Source organism: Folsomia candida, unplaced genomic scaffold (genome assembly GCF_002217175.1).
Source record: "Folsomia candida strain VU population unplaced genomic scaffold, ASM221717v1 Fcan01_Sc023, whole genome shotgun sequence".
NCBI lineage: Eukaryota > Metazoa > Arthropoda > Collembola > Entomobryomorpha > Isotomidae > Folsomia > Folsomia candida.
In genome coordinates, this window is record NW_019091215.1 from 1150820 (window position 1) to 1170917 (window position 20098).

General features: G+C 35.9%; 1 long non-coding RNA gene across 2 annotated transcripts; it reads left to right on the forward strand.

Annotated features, from left to right (window-relative positions):
- Positions 1 to 2115: 2115 nt before the first annotated feature.
- On the forward strand, positions 2116 to 18671 carry LOC110859002. 2 transcript variants are annotated; one of them, XR_004836895.1, is made up of 6 exons: positions 2116 to 2247; positions 2360 to 2444; positions 2538 to 2612; positions 2684 to 2837; positions 2939 to 3030; positions 17731 to 18671. It is a non-coding gene; the product is annotated as an uncharacterized LOC110859002 (long non-coding RNA). The 2 variants fall into 2 exon arrangements; XR_002548803.2 differs by having other exon boundaries at positions 2703 to 2837.
- The last annotated feature ends 1427 nt before the right edge of the window (positions 18672 to 20098 follow it).

Genomic DNA, 20098 nt, shown 5'->3' on the forward strand with positions numbered 1-20098 from the left:
ATATTGTCCAGGAGGAGAGTACTTGGTGGGCAAGAGGAGAGTAAAATGTCCAGACAAAGTATTCACATTGCCATTATCTTTGACATTCACTCTGAACGAGGTTGAATTCAAGGGAAATATATTACGTGTCGTCTATAAAGAGCGAGAAGATCCTCTTTTTTCTGAACTCGTAAACTGGCACTTGAATCCGCGAGTCAATTGGAGTCATTTAAGTGAAGACTTAAATGAAATCTGGAACACAAATGACGAACGGATTCAAAAAGAAGCCAGGAATCTGCAGGTGTTCTCATTCAGCGATGACAATTGGACAGCATCAGAAATAACAGTGTTAATTTTAGGGATATTATTTTCACTAGTAGTTTTTCTGTGTGCAATAGTATTTCTTGTCAAGAAATGCAATATGTGTCCTAAACGGATTCAACGCCAAACTGAGGAGCAGCCTCTCAAGGAGATCAATGGACCAAGCAATCATATTATTATTCATACGTAAATAATTGTTAAAGGGAGTGTTGAAAATAACCCTGATTGTGTATGTTATAATATGAATTATGTCGCTAAATGTGCATCATTGCACATACTTGACCACCTAATATTATGGGTGGATAAATGCATGCATGAAAAGTTGAATGACTTAGATGATGATCTTATATGTATGACAATGAGCTACGTTTAATAAATCAGTAGCTGAAAATACTCCAACAGTCGAGCATCTCTCTCCTTATATTTTGAACAAGAAGTTGGTGAAACGAGTGGCAAACCGCTCATGAGAGGTGTGGGACAAAGCGTTCTTTCCACAAGTAGGGAAGGTGTATTTGGACCAATGAAGGATCAACAAACTTCGGTCTGGTCATCGTCAGTATTGCACAAAAGTTTCAACATTTGATTCCTGCAATCATTTTTTGCAGGTCAAAATAACTTGACACTTTCAATCAATGACCAGTCCATAGCAATATTAATACGTATGTATAATATGAGGATTTTGATTTTTCACAGTCAAATTGTTATTTTGTTATTACGCGTGGCTTAAATGAATTACGAAAATTAGAAAATTTCTGTTAAGTAATTAAATTCGATTCAAACGTTCAAATTGGCCAAGTTTCGGTTGGAGACCTGTTCACATTCATGAATTTAACATTGGTGAATATAAGAATGAATATTCCTTCACAACCTTAAATTCATGAATGTGAACATCTCTGCTGGTAACAACTTAGTTACCGGGTTTCTTGGAGTGTACCACTAATCTTGGGAATATTAAAGTGAAGCAAATTTCGTGCAGTTCAAGCAGCTCGTTTGCCCTCAGTGAATCTGGCGAAGTAAGGTTTTTAATAATCATAAAATAAATTTAAAGCCATGCCTTATACAACACTCTTAAAAATAATATCTTATTTTGAGAATTAAATTCTCTCGGTGATACGACAAACGTGTAACAGATATTTATGGAACTCGACAAGGGGGTAATATAAGTTTATATTGTGATCAGATTTATAAGGGTTACTGGATTTCGTTGTTGTTATCGTGTTTGCATGTCCTACTTATAACATTTCACTTGGCATGTTTACTTTACATATGTCATTACAAAGAAATCATGCAACGAAAAGGGTAGAAACTGGTGAAACATTTGTATACATAAGTCATGCACACTGAACGTCAGCAAAAATAGATTTCTGAAAATATTACCCTTGATTTTAATACGTGAGTGAGATGACGTAAGTATGTACATAAGGACCCATAAATACAATTGACCTCGTCCATAATGAACGTTCCCCCTACGCGATAAATAAAATAACCATGCTGTGGCAAAGTTTTTGGCGTAAAGTGTACATATTTGTTTATTTACCATCCTCTCGCTGTGTGCAAAAACTTTGCTCGACTGGTGGCTGCGGGACTGTGCAGAAGGCATGTTACCGATTGAAGGGGATATGTATGGGTCAAGCCATCCTTTCATTTATAACATGGGGAATAAAGGTTAGATTTAGTAATGGGATAGGGGTCAACATTTTTTGACTATCGATCACATACTTTATGTACGGCCCCTATGCTAAATCTGCAAATTTGCAGTAATCTAACCTACTTTCATATGATGATTCGCAACACTCATTTCTCTTGCATCCTCGCTTTTGTCGTGATGTAACTTAACTCTGTTGAAAAATGTAAAGTTTTTATAAAGTTGTGACAAAGTGGGGGGATGAGGTTGGGGTGGGTAACTGGAGAATGGAGAAATCAGGCTAATACATTCTTATTTTTCTGGTAAGAAGTTCGAATTTAATTTTTGCAGTTTATTCAAACCTGTATTTATTTTTTGCTAGTTAGTGTAGCGTATAATTAAGCAATATTTTGGTCGTGTTTTGGAATAATTTAGGTGGATCTGAAATGGATAAAATGATCCACTTTCTAATTATTGAGCCTGTATTCGGATGTGTTAAATATACTTGGCTGCCTAAAAGGTAACTACAACTTTTATATTATTAAAATATATAAAAAATTAGTTGTAATTGTTGAAATGCATAATATTTACAATTTATGCGTTTTTCTTCCAGGATTAAGATAAACTTACTTGCGACGTTTGTAAAGCCCGGATTCAGAAATTAATTACAAATATGTTTAAATTGGAGGTACACAATTTTTATGAAAATTTGAATTTTATGAAATCTATGAAAATATCTAAACTACAAAAATTAATTAGTAAAAAATTGGTTGTGTAGTGTTCAAAAAATTTTATGAGATGATACGCTCGGCGATGAATCCGTTATAAATTTTGGATTATTAATTGGAAATTGGATTATAAAATTTTGATTCAAGTCGGTGTGACTATTAAATTTATACGCTAATTAATTTCGGTAAGCATAAATAAACTTTAAAAAATATTCAATCGTTATAAATATATAATTTTGAAAATGATTAGTAATTAATGTAGTATCTTTTCTACACACCTAAATAGATTCCAATTGTACCTGAAAAGTAATTTCATTTCGGAATACAAATGGGGGATCGTGCCAAAGAAATCAATGGGACAATATTCAACCGGAACTTGTTCGTATTAATTCTATAATGCTTTATCGTGTGATATTTAGTTTTAATTAGGTTACTTAGCATAAATTAGCATTGTAGGATTGCTTTGACAACAGGGTTTTGAATAATAGTTTCTACTTTAAGCGGAATAAGGGGACGTCCATAAATTATGTAACCCAAGGGGAGAGAGAGATGGTGGGTTTTAGGCTTCAATGATCTCGTGTGACATGTTAAGTAAGTCTAGAAAATCGCCATTGTTTCGGCACATAATTTATGAACACCTTCCACTGGGCAACAAATCGATGAAGCTTTATTTAAAACTCACAAGCATAATTTGGTTGTCATTTTTGAAAATATCCTGTAATCAGTACAACGACACCTTCACAATGTTGACGGGTAATAGCTTAATATTTTCATCTTAGGCAGCACTCTGTGAGATATAAACCAAAACGTGCGAGTTTTTTTTAGTGATCTTCAGACATTAAATTTTTGAGTAAAACTCGACAAAATTTAGGTTAATATGACTGGAAATAATACTTCGAAGAACGAATGAAAAGAGGTATAGATGCATGTTTTGCAATGGATTGAGATTATTATTCGATGGGATTATAGGAAAGCGATTTATAATTTACAATTTATAAATATTAAGGCGTTGGTTACAAGTTTGATTATAACAATTTGAAAATACTCGGGAACGAGAATATTTGATGCAACTTGTAAACGACACTTATTTAGTAATGGATGGTGTCCATTAATAATAAATGGCTATGTGCCTACTTCCGGTATTTAGGTCGATTTGCGTTACATGTATTAGCCTGTCATTAAAAACGGTCGTGGGGTTAGTTGAGATCTAAAACGGATACGTCATGCGTTTAAGTTGAACGGAATCCGTTAATAATAAGTTACTTTGAAAAGATGTATTCTTCAGAGTAACTCCTCGTTCCACACAATTTAGGCTAGATCTAAATAGATTACGAAAAGAGGTCGTTTGTATTAGAAACTATCCAGGAGTATATGCTATAACACCGTTAAGGATAAGTTTGATTTTGTCTAGGCATAGCATTGCAATATTGGCGAAAAATCTGTCGCAATCGGCAAGATTCTTTGAACCCCACTCTATGCATGCACAAATTCGCCACTTTCTCGTAGGTTTATCTAATTATCTATTAGACCATTACTATGCAACTAGAGCCGCCAGGCCTTAAACAAAATTTTCTTTTCCTCTGAACCACATTTATGCATAATCACATATGAAATGTTGCGTGTACGCATGTTTTGACTTGACAACACGACATTAACTTTATTGCTTTCTCCCTCCTACGTTCCCCCGTTATTATTAAAATGCACTACACATATTTACTAAGAATGGAGGTTTCTCAACGTATGCTCACAGATTTGGACGAAAATAGCGGCAGTCGGTAACAAATATAATTAGTATGGTATTTGCAAATGGAACTATCTGCCAATGCTCAAGTTTAGTGGAGCTATTTATATAAAAGAGGAGAGAACGCACCCCCAAGGCCGGCAAATTATTCATTTTCCAAATTTGCTGCGCATTTTTCCAGCCGTGGATGCAAATATCTCCCCCAAACCTGCGCATTCGTAGATAGTTCCATTTGCAAATTTCATACTATTCATATTTGTGATCGACTGACTCTAGTTTCTTCCAAATCTGTGAGCATACGTTGGGAGACCCCTATACTAACAATGCGATGGTGTGAGGTGTAAACTTCCGATTTGGTTGAAATTACGAAATTGTGTGGTCCATGTCAATACAACCAACATTTCTTCAGGCGGTTTGTGCGATGGTCACAATTTGTCAAAATATTTGAGGTCGAAGTTGAAAACCGAACCAATTTTTAGTTCGGGTAGAGAATGGAAGTTGAGTTTGCTTATTCCGCCTGGTAAAAATCGTTCGTTTTTCAACTTTGACCTCAAATATTTTGACAAATTGTGACCAACGCACAAACTATCTGAGGAAACATGGGTTGTATTGACTTAGACCAAATAATTTCAAAATTGCAACCAAAACCGGAGGGTTACACTTCACACCATCGCATTGTAAGTATTCATAAAATCTCTCTCGCCTCATGTTTAGCTTAACACTAATCTACTATCCAGTCGTATACTTTCACTACCTGTGGTAACTTTATCCTCGTGGCGAAATCCATTTTTTCATTATACAAGGGCTAACATTCCTCCTAATCGATGGGCCGCCACCGTTTCGTAGATTTGGCCATCTCACGGTCCCTCAAGGCCTATCCTCGCTTTCTCTGCCCTCCATCCCCACGCCGCGGTTGGCGCCGGCTCATAACCTAAATCTTACACATAATTGGGTCATACTTTCCCATACCAGACTTGACAGATTGCAACCTTGTACTTGCTTTCAAACTCACCAGCAACTTCTAGACATATACATAAGTAGACGATTTCGTGTGCGGTAATCTGCACTAGATGGAGACAACACTTGGCCCATATTTTTAGGCAAGGAAAGTCTTCCAGCATAGCCTCAGGGACGCATCTCGCTTCTTCCTTTAGGACTTAATTGTCACCCAGGCTTAGGTTGAAATATTTAAAAAGTTACAAACTTCTTGAACCCCAAATGCTGTATTTACATATGGAATTAGCCAAAATATTCCAATTATCCAAGGTTTTGAACGTTGCAACCAAGTTTAACACAATGTGAATTCCAAGTAAGCACAGCAGTATGTACTTTAATGTTGAATGGTCGTATATATGAGTATTCTCATAACTGAAGAAAGAATAGATTATTGTTTTCTACTAAATTCATCATCATAGGTATGTATCATGTTATCAAAGGGTTTAAGACGGGCTGTTAAATGATCGCAAATTAATGTTCGAAAATTACCCAAGGGTACTTATATTGTGACTGGATTAAACCAGTGAGTTATCGGCGTTCTGACTCTTTTCGGTGATTTTCATCATTTAGTATCACGAAAAACGTGCATTGCATTGGGCCTGACCAGAGTATTGAATTTAAAAGGGATGATGCAGCACCCGTTTTAGGATAAGGTAGTTACTTTGAAGAGGTGTATTCTTCAGATCTACATTCCATCACAGTAGTTGCACAAAACTATAGAACACAATAGTCTCTAGAATACACCAAGGGTTTTAGTTCTACAATGGCTCTTGATAGAAAGATACTGACGAAACGTATTCTTCAGAATATTTTAAAAGATTAAATTTCTTGAAGTATACATTTTGACGATAAATTTTAGGGCTATGAAGAGTCCGGTTGCTTCTTTGAGGTGAAGATTTTGTTTCAAGCTTTCACATCAAATTCAAGTTACAAAGGGATCGACAGGTTATCAATGTTATCATCTCTCGTTACTTTTCTGAAAGAACTGTGTAACCTTTGTTACCACCAATCCTTCAATTAACTTATCGAGCACGTGATCTTCTATGATAGCTGAACCATTTGGTCCTAAATCACATTTGTGTTTGTTTACAGCGACATCGTTCGCAACTCGTCCTACAAAATATGTGCTGTTTGACTTCTTACCAGACTTCTTTGTACATATTGTTATAACTTGATAATTGTTAAGTCAAGTTATACAAATTCAAAATGTTCGAAGAACTATGTATGTACCAGTTCCAAGGCCAAGACCCATGGGACCACAAATATTCTTTTGACATTGTTTTGCAGAATTTAGTTTGGTTCGGGGTAAAAGGTTTTGATTTTGAGGGACTTACAGGAGCTCCATGAAGTTCGGAATGGTCAACACTTCCTATTATTTTAATCGCCTCGTCATCGTTGGTCCAATTAGCTGGGGATTTGTCCCAGTTTAAAAATTTACCATAAATTTTTTAAGTTTTTACTACTCGAAGAGGAATGTTGTTGGTCATCCTTTTAAATGCAAAAGATAGCGTTCGAGGTGATTCCTTTGCGGGAAAAATGAAGAGCTTCTAATTGCATTTATTTGCATGTGAGGCACATCAACCTTAATTAATGAACCAGGTTTTTCACTTCGACATAAAATAACCGGCGAGTCCTGAGTTGCACAAAAAATATGAGAACGGAAATTTCCATACATTTTCGGGTCCACTATTAATTGTATAATAGTACCTGACCGACAATTTGTTTAATTTTCAAAGGGAGTACACTGAAAAGGAGGTTAGACATAATGATGGATCCTAAGCTGTGTCCAATGAAGTGAACTCCGTCCGCCCTAACGTTTCTCTCAAGGGCTAGGGCGTGCTTCATGCTTAAGCAAGGCATTATGAATTTGGATGTGTTTTTGGAGAAATTTCTAATTTCGATCAACACAATTCCTGAAATAATTATGAAACTATGGGACCTACTTATGTCGTTTAGTATCTCCACTAATTTTATCTACCACGAGTAGAATAATGTGCTTAACTTTGAATGAATTGGTTAGCGAATGTTAAACGAATAGGATTATTTACTTAAAATTGCTAACATTTTCTTGTTTTTATCACGAGATGGAGGGCAAAGTAGGAACTACCTACCTACCTAAATAGGTGCATTAGTTTTAGGTACATACTTTCTTCCATCTTAGAACGTATTAAAATTGGAGAGTTCAGAACTCAACAAAGTTAAGAATACAGATTTTCTACAAATATTTAGGTCAATATTAAATGTATGTATAATAGCACCTGTCAAACGATTTATTTTAATTTCCGAAGGAAGTCACGTGCGGGTCGTGTCATGCGTTGAAATTTTACTTCAAGCGTAAGGCTTTGTAATCGATCTGTGTCCGATTAAATGTATTCCTTCTGACCGGTGTAACTTGAACAAAAATTCATTTTCGTGAAAAATATGGAAATTTCCATACATTTTAGGTCCAGTATTAATTGTTTAGTACTACCTATCCAACAATTTCTTCTAATTTTCAAAAGGAGTACACCGAAGAAAGGTTTAGCCAGTGATAGATCCTAGGCTATGACCTATTAAGTGGATTCCCTCCGCTCCAGGATTAGGATTCCAAACGATTTGTTGTGTTAAGATTGCAAGTTATGTTGAACAGATCCAAAAATGTGTGATCACTTGTAAAAGTGTTGAATTAAGTTTTGCAAATACTAAAAAGTTCTAATCCACAGACACTCATACATATTTCGGGTATTAGTTATTAATTATGTTACATATTTTCATTTATCCGATGATAACCATGAAAGTAATAATATCTGATTTATGTAAGAGATATTTTCTGTGTATATAATTATTTTAAACAAAATAGATCTGATTTTGACTCGGAATGATCTGGTATATTCATTGTGAGTCTCTATCCCCACGTTTTTAACTGTTTAATTCGTGATATCTACCTATCTAGTTGCGACGATAAACCACCCTTTCTTCCTTAAGAAAAGTGTGCAAAGGCGGATAGTTCCCGTACAATTATTTTATTGTATGAAATTTTAATCTGGCTTTGGCATCCAACAAAAGTACCGGATGAATATTATAAGCTTTATGAGGTATCTGACAACGAATAGGGATCGGTTATCTTAGGATGTGTAATACAAATAAATTCCGAGTTCAGACCTACACAAAAATATATTAATAACGAATTTCTACACATGTAGGGATGAGCAAGTCAATATTAATTGTGTAACAGTACCTGCCAAATGATTTTTAAAAAGAAGGGCCGTGAACAGTAGGTCAAGCATGTGACATTACGATCGAGCCCATACTGTGGCCAATTAAATGTGTTCCTTCTGGCCAGACCGGTATACGTAACTTGAATAAAGTTCGGAATGAATTGCGCACCGCTTCGCAGACAATTTGGGTGAATAGAACTGAAGGCTAATGAAGTCTTGCAGAGAATGCTAAATGATCAACCAGAAGGCCCAGCCTCCCAGTCGACTGTTACAATTGCTGCGCGTTTGTCGGCCGATTTAGTGCCTTCGATTTCACAAAGTGCTGAATAATAATAATATCTAGTATTGAATAAATATACTTCAATTCAATTACATAAACTTAAAAAGTATCAACAGAAGTGATAATAACTTTGGCCGATTTGTTAGGAAGGTCGTTCAGATATGTAGTTTCTATTAAATCCATGCATTGTGATGGTCGCTTATAAATGAAGAGATGTTTAATTCGTATGTACTTAGGCATGTGTTTACGATAAGCAACAAATTCGACCGATTAAAGCTTTTCTATCTAAGGTGTTTATGGTGTTTGTCCTAGATAGTAATTGTCCGTGTAAAAAATGTATATTTACAGGAGATGATTTCAAAAAAGTCCAAAATGCAATACTGGAATATTATGTCTTATTTGAACGATGGTATTGTTCGTAACAAGTTTGCATGGTCGTTAGTTAGGGTTTTAGTTACCATTTCTTCAAATTTGGTCTAAAATGAAATATATATAGTATAATTTGACAAAATTGATAATCAATTCAAACATCACACAATGGTCGATTCAGGTTTCCCTTCTGTATAGGATCCAAAGGCGCAGCCACTGATTTTTTCCAAGGTGGGCATTTTTTTAGAGATATCATACCGCTACATAGAACTTTTAACTTAAAAAACAGACCTTTTCATAGCTACGCAGCGTATGTAGCTATGAAATTGTGTGTAATTGTGCATTTTTTTGCAGAATATAAAAATTTGGAATAATTTTATTTTTTTAACTAGCGTATAAGCCCGTCTCATGCCGGGCGCGAGTTGATTTTATTTTCAAAATTCCACAAACGAAATCTTTTGTAGATATTTAATAACTGAAACTATTTGATGCCAACGGAGGTGAAAGAAATTTGTCCGTTGCGCAAGCAGCATATCGGCAATCGTCGCTATGAATAGACATATCGTCGATATGATAGTGGGCCGCGGCCGTGTACTACTCATTAACTATGAGGTGAGATCAAGGGGCCTGTCTTTAGTTTAGATTGGAGAGAATTAGTTGTGCCTGAACTGGAGCGACGGTGGTGCACATACCCATCTGTGTATTAAATTGCTCGAGACAACAACCCGTGGCCCTGGTGTGCAATACACCAGTGTATTATTTAGTTGGGTTGAGGACCACGACGGGCGCTCATAAGGTGGCTACTATCGCTCGTCCAGTACGTCTTCTAGATATAGTAGTATAATTCTGTGGGTGAGATTGGACTGGGGCGAGCCGAGCCGGGCCGCGGCCGTGTACTACTCATTAACTATGAGATGAGATTGGGCTGGGCTGAGGAGGGCCGGGCCGTGTACTCTCACTAACCCCCAGATAACCCACCACCCCTAGATAACCGACTTGCCTAAATAACCACCACCCCCAGAAAACCTCCACCCCCAGAAAACCACCACCCCTAAATAACCACTACCCCCGGATAAATAACCACAGAGAGTACCACACGTTCTGTAATTTAATTTAAAATTAATTTTGGACATATTTTGCAATAAAACCTCACTAATGTTAGTAAGCTTTCCCGCCATAATGAAAATTGAAGCTTTAACGATCCTAGCTAGTCAATTTCTATTTATCGGGAATTATCAGGCCTATTTTGCAGCCATTCCATGTCAAAAACTTGGATTTTGGACATTCGCCCGGGCGGCCCATCTGGTCACCTGAAATCTTGTACCACCAATGCTCAGACGTTATGGGGTTTAGTCCCGTGGCTGGTCGTGGCTGAGGGCGACTCGCCCACCAAGACCACCAATTCTCATCCGTAATGGGGTTTACTCCCGTGGCTCGTCGCGGCTGAGGGCGACCCGCCTGGCCACCTGAAGTCTTGTACCACCAATGATAGTGGAATTTGACACCTTGGCCCTGACACCATCAGATTACCTACCACCCACAGACAACCACCCACCCCCAGATAACCACCTTTCCTAGATAACCACCCACCCCCAGATAACCACCTACCCCCAGATAACCACCACCCGCAGATAACCACGCACCCTCAGATAACCACCCACTCCAGACAACCACCCACCCCCGGATAACCACCATCCCTAGATAACCACCCACCCTCAGATAACCACTACCCCCACATAAATAAGCCACAAAGAGTACCGCAGGTTCTGGCATTTAATTTTTTGAATTTAATTTATTTTGAATTTTCGCGCCATTTGAAATTTAACTTTCCCTGCTTTCACTTCCGTCACGGAAAATAACTTTCACTTCCGTTGCCAACAGACATTTCCAGCTTATAATGTAGATTTTAAGTATTAACGGGATCGGGGGAAATCGATGATACAAATTTTCTTGATTAGTCAATTGATATATTTAATTTAGGTGCTCATGTATTGATTGATTTTGAATGGGTTGACAATTTTTACACTTTCAACTTGCATATTCAATTACTGATGTGCAAAGCTTGGATAAATAACATAATTTTCGAAAAGTGTAAATTATAGGGTAGGAAATTGTTGAAAAAATTCTAAAAAAAACTTTTAAATTTCTTCTACATGTCAAAACCCGTACTTTTTTTACAGTAATTTGAAACCACTTAAGAGAAAACACGTAAAAAATAGGCAACTATTTAAGCCTTAAATGGCAAATGTAGAAACTCTAAAGCGTGGAATATTCAAAATCATATGTTGGATTGTCAGTTTTTGAGCCCTGTATACATACATACGTGGCACAAGTATTTATTTAAATATATATATCATGCACTCTTAAAAGCCCGTGTTTAATTGTAACCGAACGGTGTGTACGTTACTTCACCGCTCGGTGATAATCTTTCTTGTTACTATTAACGGTGAACAAATTAACAGTTACAATTTGTCATGCGGACAAGACTTATATACATATCATCATGCGGTGAACAATATTATCGCCATTAGTGAAGTCACATGCGCACCGCGCGGCGACGGTTAACACGGGATTTTTAAGAGTACAGAAGCTGATTTGCTTAAAAATTAATCGCCAATAAATAATATTGTTGGAATCAATAAATTGGATTTTCAGAATCGTACCCTGACACAATAACTTGATCAAATGAATAATTATACCTTATAAATGCGTAGTAATATAATAACCGCGAAGCAAATCAGTTAGTTATCATTCTCGCTTATTTTTCAGAGTTATCTATATTATAAGCTGAAAATGTTTGTCCGCAACGGAAGTGAAAGTAATTTTCCGTGACGGAAGTAAAAATGGAGAAAGTTTCACTTCCCTCGCCAACAGGCATTTCTAGCTAATTATATAGTAAAAAATGATTCGCTGGAGTTATGAACAATCCGACTTAATTTTCGCGAAAGTCAAATGAGCTCTCGCCCAGCGGGAGACGGGCCTATACGCTAGTTCATAATATTGCCAAAAACGTCCCTTCTGTTTGCTTTATCCACAAAAAATCGCATACACTGCGACTCATAAAACAAGGACACCTATCATTTTCTCTAATATCTCGAAGAACCTTCAAAATATTTATAGGTTTCTTTCACCATTAATTACTACGGGGCCAAGTAGTCTTGTCGCAAATTTTCGTTAAAATTTATGCTGGGGCGGAGAAGTTATCTAACAATATGTCAAAATCAGGTGGCTCGTAAAACAAGGACAGGTTTGCAATCTTTTTCTTTTGAACCTGTTATTTTGTACTTTGCCAATTCTTTTTCGCAACAATACTTAGGATTAGTACAACTACCCGCTTTATTGATAACAGAAGAAAATCGACTTTTCATTTGTTCCACGTGCTTATTGACAACAATGAATGGCATTTAATCTCATGCATCAATGATTCCTTGTTCTCGTTCAAAAACTGTTGAATACTGTCGACTATTAGCATAAACTTGATGCAATAAATATCCCCGAATATTTTCAATCGGATTAAGATCCAACCATCCCAATGGCTAAAGCAGAATGTCGATGTTATTGTCCTGGAACCATTTCATTGACCACCAGGGTGCATATTATAGGGTATTATCTTGTTGAGACAGCCGCTTTTTCTTCCGAATCTTGGTTTCCGAGGAAGTAAATGCTCTCCTGAATTGTTTTGAGAACCGTGTTAGGTCAATGGAGTCGGACCAAACACGATTTCGGACCTCATCCCACGATCGATGAACACCCAGATCATGACACCATCTTCCCCGCTTTGTTTGTGGGTAAAGTTAAGTTTTCTTTCCCAAAATCATGAAAACAATACTTGTGCCTATCAGGGTCATCCAATGTAAATCGTTTTCGGCTCTAAATACGGAGTTCCCCGACATAGAGGTCCACATGGTTCGATATTTTACCCATTGCAATCGAGCATTTTTGTGTTTCTGGGAGAATACACGACTCATCTTCATTTTCCTGTTTCGGACGGTGGATAAAGCAGACCTGACTTCATTTATCGTTGATTTTGAATAAAGTAGCTCGTGAACCGCTTCAATCTGGTTTGCACTCATGCTGGAGTTGCTTGAGCGAAGGAAAATGATGAATTTTTGTCTCCTTACCATATGAGGCTAGCCTTCTCGCTTGTTTATTTCACCGGAAGTGGTCCCATTGGGCTTGAACGTTGTTATCGAATATCGTCAGTCAATTTGGTGCTTATCAATTTTTGAAATGTTTCACCGATCTGAAAGTAGAGCTTTTACCCTGCCCCTTTGCCAGATGGCCAGGAATTTATACCTCACTATGGCGTATCTGCAGAAAAAAAACTAATTTACCTCAGCTACTGACCAAAATATCATAACAGTCCTGATGATACAATTTCTTACTTAGATTCAAATTATTCTTGCCCAGTTTAATAAAAAACAATCGATCTTTTGGGACCTGTCCTTGTTTTATGAGCCACTTGAATTTCGTGTTTTTGTGGATTCCCAAGTTGTCTGATTATGAAGAAAGGTGAAAATTTGCGACAAGGCTACTAGGCCCCGTAGTATTTAATGGCGAAAGAAACATAAATATTTTGAAAGCCCTTTGAGAAATTGGGGAAAATGATAGGTGTCCTTGTTTTATGAGTCGCAGTGTACATTGCTTTATATCATCTGCTTTATATCATCTTTATGTTATCCACGAATTCCGGATAACAATTTAAAATGTATAAATGATTTAGCCGAGCTTGACCGAAAGTGTTAATTTACATATATAAGAAAGAATTTTTCTATTTCGTTTAATGTAATTCTGCAAGGGAGGTCTTGTGAGTTAAAATTACTCCGTAGGGATAATATTCCCACATGGGTGCACACATATATAAAAGCAGCTACCTGCTACACTCTCAAAAAACCGGTAACTAAGTTATTACCAGGCGGAGTATATATGTGACTCTACCGCATTGTAATTTATTTATTATTGAGTGGTAGAAAATTAGTTACCAACTGGTAATATTTTCTAAATTTCGAGGCCGGGGTTGTTACCGGTTTGGTAACAAAATGTATACCATTCAATAATAAATTAATTACCACGAGGTAGAGTCACATAGATACTCCGCCTGGTAATAACTTAGTTACCGGTTTTCTTAGAGTGCATGTTTTTCAATGCATTATTCTGTTCTTTGACGTTTCATATATACATATCTTCCGAATTGTGGTTCAGTTATATATTTCTGATTGAATTAACTATTGGAATTGAAAACCGACATAATTTATTCTTTGGTCATTTCATCACAATTAGTTTAAATCCATCCAGCGTGGTCCTTGTCTTTTTCTTAACGAAGCCATCTTTGATTAATTCAAGACATATAAATCTTTAAATTCTATACTTACTTTATACTTATTACTTACATATTTTACCAAATATTTCAGTAATACATATCACGTACAGAAGAAGAGTATATAGATGGCATATTTCCATTAATACATATATCCCACCTGTATGTATGTACATATTTCTAGCCAAGCGGACCCTTAGATTTAAGGGGTAGAATTACAAAAGGCGATTAGACATGGTTTTCACGACTTTGCGCTTGAATATCTCAAATTGGTGCAAATTCGAATTTTGAGTTGATTTTGATAGACAAGCAAGATAATACTCTCAAAAAGATATCTCTAAATTTTTAAGGCGATAGCTTCACAAATGTCCCCTCCAGAGCCCCCAGAGTTGGAATGTGGCAAAAACATACTTTCCAAACTTAATTATTCATGTGGCATGATAACCAAAGAGGTCAGAGGTGAAAAATTATTATTATTATAACCCTAGATAATGATTGTATCTAATAATGAAAGAATCCGTAATGAATAAAATAATGTGGGCCCTCCAGCATCGCTGATACTTTTCCATGAAAAGTGATAAATCGGACCGTGCACCGGGAAATTGACCTCCTGACCTTAAAAACGGACCGACCGGGTGAAATGAAGATTGAGGTCAAAGCTCTAAGTGTCCTAAGTAGTATTAAATTAAACAGGAAGATTTTGAGTAAACAGTTTTGTAGAAGGACCCGAGCTAATCAGCTGACGTGGAATCCTAAAAAACTCTTGAACTTATATAGAAAACTAATAGTCAAATTTTTTTGAAAACAAATTTTAATAAGTTTTTTGTGTCCCCTGCTGCAGAACTATTTTACCTACAAGGTACAAGTGACAAAATAATAAAATTACTGCGTTTTGATTAGTTAAAAAAAATTTAAAGTTCCGCTTCAATTTCGAGGAGAACTTTTGTAAAAATTTTATAGGGTTTGATGGAAACTCATTTCCTGGGGTGTAACCACTTATCAAAATTTTATCAAAAGTACTTACAGTGCAATATACTATATGTACCTTGGATATAAACAACGTTTGGTATTTTTAGTGTTAAAGTCCTAAAATGTGGGGGCCTTAAAAGTCGAGGAGTTGCGTTCGTGAGAGCATTCCATAGGACAACTATGAAGTTAAACTAGAAAAGGGACTTAAAAGATAAGCATGAGACAAAAGTGGTTTTATATAGTGAAAAACATGCTAAGTCTATTGATAATAGTCGCAAAGACGATTTCTGCACTAGGGCCTCAGAAAAAATCTTTTGTTCGACGCCATTTTATAAGAACACTGGTTTGGAAAACTAAAAAAGGACACCTCTGCAAATTTGACCTTGCCTCATGCCCCAGAGTGCACAACACCGGAAGCCAAATATGTTTACCTATAGTTCGAGACATGGGCTTTCACATAAAAAACGTTAGAAATCTCTCCAACGAAAACTCATCGCGTAATTTAATTGTGAATTTGTGCAAACCATGTCTAATCACCTTTTGTATTTTTCACAAATCTGGTAATAGGATTTTGCATACAGATAATTCTATCCTGCCCTGAGGACTTATACATCTTAAGACCATCTTAAGGATCTCCCAATGTCCGCAAAATAGATATCCAAAAGATGTCTTTTAGACCTGTTCTATCTTATATAACATGCGACACGTCTTAAAGAAATCTTTTGGATATCGATTCTGCGGACATTGGGAGATCCTTAAGATGTCTTTAAGATGTGTAAGTTGTCATTGGGTGGTCATTTTGTTCATGACGCAAAACACTATATTTATTACTGTACGATAGATTATAAATTTATCTAATCTTCAACGAAATAAGTTTAGCACTAAAGCCTAAAAACTAGTCGTATTTTAAGCAGCAACTGTTCCACTTGTATTTTGAACAAGTATGCTTTGTCATGTTCACGGCACGCTAAGTCTGCAAACAATTACTAAGCATTGACATCAATATCAATGTATTATTTGTACTAATGATACGTAGGCATTGATTGGACCCCCAAGGTCATCCATTTTTTCTAAATCTGTCCCAGGACCGCAGTATCTATATATAAACCACAAATTTTAACTTTTAGACTGGTTTATGCTCTAATAATGTAGTAATAATTTTATGCACCATTTACCGATATCCAGCTAAGTTAAATCTGAGTTGCGATTATGCTTATTTGCAGTTGAGTTGCTTGCGTGAATTGCTGCTCTTCGAACTTGTGCATCTAATTTTTGCTGTGTGCAATATTGCATTCGTCTTGTGTACCTCTGCGCGTAGAAGTTGCTTAACAGGGTCAACGTTAGTACATGGGTGTCGTTAAAAATTGATAGATATGAACAACCCTCAGGTAGGGGTCCATTTAACTCCAAAATAAAGTGGGATGCATTCTCAGCAGTACAATTGATTGAATATTCGTTTTAAATGCTTCTAAAAGACTTTGGAGCTTATAATATTTCCTTCCTCGATGGCCTTCAGGAGCAAATAAGCCCTTTTCTCGGATAAAACTTTCATTCGAGTTGGGAAAAGTAAAAAATTGGTTTTTACTGGGAGGTGATTGTAGAGTTGTCGATAAGCATAAATGGATAAATGTTGCTGATGCTGGTCGAAATTGTCGACCCATAGTGGGCCTGACGATACCCATGATTCTTGGGCCCATGCATCATGTTGAGTCATGTTTATTATGATCCCCAATTTCCTTAGTAAAGTAAAATCTATGCTGTTTTTTTGTAATAAAAGCAATTGGTTGAATTGCTCACTTCTATTGTGGAGCAGCCGGATAGATGAGTTAACACTCTTTTTGAATAGATGAAATTTGATGGGATATTTTTCTGGTGACAATAGTGCGATCGTATTACTTTTTCGTAGAATGCCGACAATTTTTTTGTAAGCAAATTATAATTTTTTTTCCAAGCAAGATAATAAAAAAATTAATTAATTAGACTTTTTTCCCAAGCAAATGGGAAACTTAAGTCCGGGGTCTGACCTTCCTCGTCCAAAAAAGAGTTCCACTCTGGGGGAGTGTTGAACGGGTCATTGATACCAAAAGCTGCATATCCCTCGTACATATAATGCCGAATTGACCGAAGCATCTAATTAATTAATTTTTATTATAAGACCAGTTGGTTTTACAATTACATACAGTTAATTAATTACAATTAATTTACACAGGCAGGAGTAGTTACAAGGATGTGGTAAGTTTACGTTCAATATTAAACTTGTCGAGTATTATTTCGGTAGGGAAAAATCGGGGCTTTAGATAAATAATACACAATAGGGAGCTTAAATATCATATTCGAATTTTAATCGACGCTATGTCGTTTGAAATTATGAGTTACCTTAAAACGTCACTCATAAAATGCTAACCAAAATTCCATAATTCGATCGTGGAAAATTAATATGGAAAATGAAATTATTTTGCAAAATTCAATATCTTGGAAAATTGTGAAATCGAGGCAGATGTCAAATTCTAGTCAAAATAATTTTTAAAATTATTTCCCGTCATACAAAATTTGAGACAAAAATCAAAATTTGCAAAAAATTCGCATATATTGGTTCAGATCTCGAAAACCACCAATGCACCCCCCATTATTATTACGGATTCTTCATGTACAAAAAATTACGCAAATTTTAAGCTATCAAACTTGACAATCATCCGAGCACGAAAAAAACACGATTTGATTGTATATATCTATCTTAACTATCTTAATTACGAATATGTACAACTGTCTATGAATTTGTCAACTTGTTTGAGAAATATCTTTAGCCTCCCATGTGTCTTGAATATTTACCCGTACTTGGTAATTATGTATGGAAGGAATATGTCATCATTTTTGTATCGTCCTGTAAGTAACAAGTAATAAATTATTCATTGATTTTAAGTAATTTTAATGATATAATACATAATATTTGCTTACTCTCTTTGATATGAATATAGGTTATAATATGTAAATAATGAATCACCAAGACACAAGATATTAGGCAAATTATTTCCTAAGCTTGCATAGTTTAATGCAAATTGATGTAATTGATTAATTTATGCATACATATGTACAAATGAAAACGAATGATACGAAGAAATAAATAAAACTATAAAGTATAAAGAAATTTGACACGATGAACTGACTAATATATGAACATATGTACATAAACATGCAAAATGAAGATATGTATCATGCAGGCAGGGCCCGTGAGAGGGACGGGCAGTTGCCCGGGGCGCTGAGGCGCCAAGGGGCGCCGAGTGGGCGCCACGTTATATGATATGTTAAGCAATTTATTGGCATTATCGTTGTAAATTGAAATAAGTTTTATCTTTTGAATATTCTGCAACAACGAGTGGCATCATTCAGTTGTCCATAAGTAGGGTATTTATGTGCGTCACCCCACCATTAGGTTTTATGGATTTTTATTTCGTGGGATTTTCCTCAGATTTTGAGGAAATTTAACTATTTAAATTTCTTTAAACCATATATAGCTTCAATATTAATCAATGATGATATTGAAGTGTTCAGATTCAGCATGAAATTTTGAGAATTTTCATTTTCATTTGGATTTTAATTTCGCATATCATTGGCATATACATGAATCCTAAGGTCTTGTATCAATCTAATTTATTCAAGAACCCCCCAAATCCTCTTAAAAATACAAAAGCAGGTAGTAGTTTTCCTGAATATCCCCATTTTTATTTCGAATGCCGACTTTGAGTTTAACATGTGAAATATTTGTGACACAGAAATGAACCACTTTCTACGAGAATATGTAGGAGTGCCAAAATTAAAATTTTGTTTCCCATTCACAATGCGACTCTTTAACATGTAAAATTCAGGCAATCTTTAATTGTTTTGCAGGCAAAACCTCGGGTTTTCAAAAACCTTGAACTTTTCGAATTTTACAACGACTTAAGGTACCAGAAGAAGAACTTCCCTAGAAACGGGTTGGGCTTGACCCCCGATTTCGACGGTTTGTGGAATTTAGAAAATTTTACTCTCTAAGCAAAGTTGGAGTAAAATAATTATTTTTTAAAAAGCAACATTAACTAAATGAGGTCAATGGTAGTGTGAAAATTTTATTACAACCGAACATCGATTTAGCATCGTTCAAAAATTAGCCACTCATGAACCGATTATTCTAAAATTTTGATTTTGTGCTTAACTTGTGCCCAGGTAAATTATGGTGAGATTGGTGTTGTGAATGAAAAAATGTTAAAATGCAAGAATCGGGCTCGTATTAGAGCATTCTGAAAAACAAAATAATGGATATGCTTATCTTTTGCGAAAAAAATTAAATTTGTCAAATGTGCAAAGAATTTTAAACGTGAAAACCCTAGATTTTAAGCAGCATGATTTGCTTCTAAAGAAATCAAGCGGCCTAAACCATTGATAATCTAGCGAGAAAACCTAGAATATGTAGATTTTCTAGTCAATCAAAATTTCGAATAATTGATTTCTGGACTGGAGAAAAATACGATTACGGCATTTTTTGCCTCTTCAATAAAAATAGTATTTCGACACAGAAATAAGAAAAGTAAAATTGGGGCGGT